Raw genomic sequence first — 5,234 nt, 5'->3', positions numbered from 1 at the left:
CTGCAAATTACTCTGAAATAGTTAAAAAAATATGTATGCACATATGTCTATCTCCATGTAGGTGAACGGAGAATGAGGAAGCAAATAGGGCAAAATGCAAACTGATGGATATGATAAAGGGCGTACAGGAGTGTTGTATTTTTTTTCCTGCAACCCTTATGTAATTTGAAATTTTATTGATAGAAAAGATTACAAAAAATCAATTTACGATCACAGTTTAACAGTGTGTCTTTTACTTATCCATGTCAAAGATTGCTTTGGGAATATAGAATACCAGAGAAATATAGCCTAATTATATGCAAAAAATTAAACTCCAGTAACATTATTTCATAAGATACACCAATATCCTTTATAGACCATATTCCATATCCCTTTCGTCTCCTTCGAATCGAGTGTTGATTTTGATAAAGGGCAGCTACACACAGTTGTGGTATCAGGTACTATATCCAATCAGTCATGAATTACTGTCCCATTCTCTCTCCTAAACATTTCTAGTATTTCTCCCTCCTTGCCAGTCTTTCTGGCAATTATTAATGTTGTACTCTTGAGGACATTCCAACCGAGTTATTTAATCAACTCCTAATTGCCTCTCACCCAGCTCCACAGTCAAATCATTCTTCACACAGCCAAAGGGATTTTCTTTTATTCTATTAAATTTCATGCCTCCTTGGATTAAAATTTAACAATAACTCAACATGACGTACAGGATAGGATCCATGCTCCTTAGAATTTTGAACAAGGTCTCTTATGATTCAACCCTGTTACTGCTGAAGTCTTTCTACCCTGATAGAATTCTAAGATGGCCCGGAATTCTAAGTGACTCATACCCTTGTTTAATCCTCTCCCCTTGAATATGGGCAGGCTCTGTAATTTTCTTCAAATCACAGAATGTGGCAGGGATAATGAGACATCACTCATTTGATGTTATACTATGTAGTAAAACTGATGGGATTTTACAGATGTAATTAGACTCCCAAAACAGTTGATTGTGAGTTCATCGAAAGGGAGATATCCGGGCTGGGCCTAAATCAGTCAGGTGGGGAAAAGGTCAGGACTCCATGGGGGAAAGCATCCTGCTCTCCTGAAGAATAGATCAGTGATGATGTGATCTGCCTATAGGGAGAGACACATGGTGAAGAACTGTGGAGGCCTCTAGGAGCTGAGAACCATTGGCTGATGGTCGGTCAGCAGGAAAGTGAGAACCTCAGTCTTAGACTCATAAGCAACCAAATTCTGCCAGCAACCACTTATGCCTGGAAGAGAAGCTGAGCTCCACATGAGAATTCAACCTTTCGGGAATCTGAACAAAGAACCCAGAGAAGCCATGCAGAGATTTCTAACCTATAGAAACTGAGATAATTAACAGGTGTGTTAAGCCACTAAGTTTGCAGTAATTTTTTTATACAGCATCAGAAAACTAACACCTACCAAAGACTATTTGTGCCTCTTTTTCTACTATGATGTGCATAAATCTTACATGTCTCACAAACTTTGTACATTTTGAAAAGATGTCTTCGTTTTGTAACCTCTTAGAAGTGGTTATTTCCGTGTCTTTGCTACCCATTTTTCTCTATACATAATATTATGATATTGCTTTAAACATTTGTCTTCCTATTAGACTAACTCCTTGACAACCAGGTCTCATCTTGACATTTCTCTATTAATTGGCTCATAAAATATTTTCAATATTTTTCAATTGAAATTCCTCTAACTGATTGGGAAAAAATATATCTATAAGCACACTCCTTTTTGTCATTTTTCTCTAATTAATAGATATGAGATTTTAAAAATCTTTTATACCATAGGAAAGAAACAAGCATAAATTCACACAGAAGTTTCTAAATCCAACATAGTAATCAATAACCTAATTTCTGGTCTATGGCTATAAATGCCACTATAATTTCTGGAACATTAAATTTTTCTCAGAACAATGGAGGCTGCCAGGAAATTCACTAATTGCAGGATGAGACAAAAGAGATGGTCTGTGACTGCTGACATTTCACAAAAGCCTCATTAGTATGCCAGGGTACTAGCAAAGCAACCAAATAAATGAGCTGCATGTCTAAGGAGGACCAGGAATCCAGCACACTTAAAGCAAAGAGATCCTCAAAAGAATGGGAATAAATTTCAGCAGCAGTATCTGGAACACGATGATGTATGTCACCAAGTGTATCTGATTTACACAGGGAAATGTTTCCTTCATATCCTCACCCTTCATCACAGACCTCAGTTCCCGGTAGATAACGCTGGCAGTTAAGACTCAATTAGATGCTGCTGTTATGCTCACCCTTTATAAATGACAATATGTTTGAAAAAAGAAAAAAAAATTTTACTCTTTAGGTAAAGGAACCACACTGTTTTTAGTAAAAATTAGACAGGTTAGCCATTTATAAAAGCATTTCTTTTACTATTGGTGAATTAATCAATTGGAATTACACTTATGGGGAGGCAATTTGGCAATATTTGACAAAAAGGTATTGAAAACAATCCCTTTGACTCAGCAATTGTGCTTCTAGGAACCCATTCCATAGAGATACTAAAAAAACACGTGTTTCATCCCTCAGCTGTGTCAGTGTGCTGGCCTTTGCAGATGAGGTATAGTCAGATCATGCATGGAAGTCTTGACCCGGGAGCTCCATTTTAACCATGCCATTCTATATTATTATTATATAAAATAAAAATAAACCCAGCAAATTCCTACTGCTTTTAATGACACCATTCCTATTGCTTTTAATGACGTCATCATCGACCATGTTCTTGGGAACACACAGACCTGTACTTTTCACGAGAGCCTTAGTTATTGTAACCATTTTCTTCTCCCATGATCTGTGTGTACTTTCTGACATCACGGTGAAAGGGTTAGTGCTAGGGGCTTGTCTGGAGTTCGATCTACTGAAAAATTTGTAGGCTGAAATAACTAGACTATAGCAAACATTGTGAGAACTTACAAAGTCCTTAGAGAGAACACCAAAAGAACATGCACATTCTCTTGTGACTCTAGTAAATGACGGTTCTTAAACACCACAGTACATTGCCTCACTCACCTGGATGTTCTTTTAAAGGAAATATGCGCACGCACACAGCTTTGCTTTCGGGGTCTAGAATTGTCACACTGCAGCCTTTTCCTACATCCCCATTCCGCCAGTCTTTCCTGGGTCCTAATCTTTCACGTGGTGAGCCCACTTTTTTCCCTCCAAATGATTTCTCCTTGATCAGTCTTTTTCCTCTCACCTAAAGATGACTGCTTTCCTTTTGATGCAAAAGAAAAATATTTTTAATGCACCATTAAAATGGGTTACAGCTAAAACTCAGATTCTCGAGAGAAAATGAACAGCTGGGTGATTTTAGGCAAATTACTTAACCTTTCTGAGCTCTTCTATTGGTAAAATGGAGATAACTGTAGTATCTACTTCATAAGCTAACCTGAGGACTGCATGAAATCATGCACACTTGATAAGCCCTCAAAAATAGCTAGCTCTTACAATAGCTTCACTTGGGAAAGGTACTCTCCTTTCTTTCCTGACTATCTTCTGGTATAACCAGTAGAATTCCTAAAGGGAATACAATTTCTAAACATATAAATTGTTTAAGACATATTTTAGAAGAAGCCATAGAAAGGAAGTGCCATTCTAAGTGGAGTCAAACGATCTGTGGGGTATGCATAGTTAAGGGCTATGTTGCTGCCACATTCATTTCTGAGGTCTAAGGCTAGGTTTCCTGTCTGTAAATGGTAAGGTCACCCAGTCTTCAACTGCCTGCCGCTAACGATACACAAGCCAGACAGCCACACAGACCCTACTATAATCACCCCAATTTCAAATACCCTACACCCCTGATTACCTGGGGAGCTGCTCCTCCTTTGCACAAAATACTAACAAAAATTTGAACAAGACAGACTCATGTTTAAAGTTTCATCAGCACAACATTAATAGTTTTATGTCCCAAATATTTAGAAATATTTTACACATATGAAAAAATAATCTTCCATGCATGATTTTCCTTGACTGAGTTCAATGATCCAGTTTAGATATTAGATACTTTTTCTTATTCATATAATAGGGCATATCTTGTTAAATACTTAGTGTCCTGTTAAATTCATTAAATTTTCAGGTTATACCTACCATTGAGGTAATCCTTTCCTTATTAAAGATTTTTTTCCTTCTTCTAACTTTGAATTAAATCATCTTTTATTGGGAAATTTTAGCTAATAGATTTATGACCAATAACACTAACAACTAACCCAGTGGGCTCTCACACACTCCTGCTTTTATCAACAGGAAACTGAATCTAAGGAGAGGTCCTGAGTGTGGAGTATGAAGTGGAAGGTAAAGAGTTAAAATTCTAGACTTTTAGATGGAAACCCTGCTTCCGTTTCTTGACAAGTTTCTCAAATGCTATAAGCCTCATTCCTTCATCCGCATAATGTGGATAATACTTGCATTAACTTTGCCAGGCTGTTTTCAGGACTAAATGAGATAACAAATGCCAATCATTTAGCACAATATCTGGTTTACGGTAAGGACTCAATTCATTGTCATCTTCAGCAACTGCATAGGGTTTTGCAAATAACATGAAATAAAATTCAGGAGATACTTGTTCTCAATTAGGTATATAATTAACCACCTATTTTAGGTGAGACACTTTCTCTGGACTTCAATTTTATCGTGCGTGCGTGCATGTGTGTGTTTGTACATATATATATATATATATATATACATATTTTAAAGTGTTCTAAGGAAAATGTATTTCTTGGCTATTTGACAACTTTTGTTTTACTTTTTTAAGTTTTCATTGTTGCTATACTTAAAATCACTGACCCTCAGATGAGTAAGGTCTTACTTTTTTCTTTTCTTTTCTTTTTTTTTTTTAAGAATAGGTTGGTAAACAGAGAAATGCACTTAGACACTATTAATGAAAAGGGGTTTTAGGTAAAAAATGGAACTTGCAGAGCCATATTTACTTTTTTGAAAAAAATATTCCTTACACACAATCCCTAGTATAATATCCTATAATAATGCCTAGTGGAAATATTATAAAATTAGTTAATGCCTAAATTAACACAAATAGGAAATAAGCCTCATAAAAATTCTATCGCTGAAGGTAAAATTGTGCTTTTAGAGAGGATAGATGAGAAACATCTATATATCCTATTACAGTAGTAATTTTTCACTAAGAACAAGGCAAAAAAGAATGGAAACAGCATAAAGAAATAGAAATAGGACAAAGCCTACCTT

Source organism: Pteropus medius, unplaced genomic scaffold, assembly GCF_902729225.1.
Source record: "Pteropus medius unplaced genomic scaffold, Ma_sr-lr_union100, whole genome shotgun sequence".
In the NCBI taxonomy this organism is placed as follows: domain Eukaryota; kingdom Metazoa; phylum Chordata; class Mammalia; order Chiroptera; family Pteropodidae; genus Pteropus; species Pteropus medius.
Note: the sequence above shows the minus strand (reverse complement) of the source record.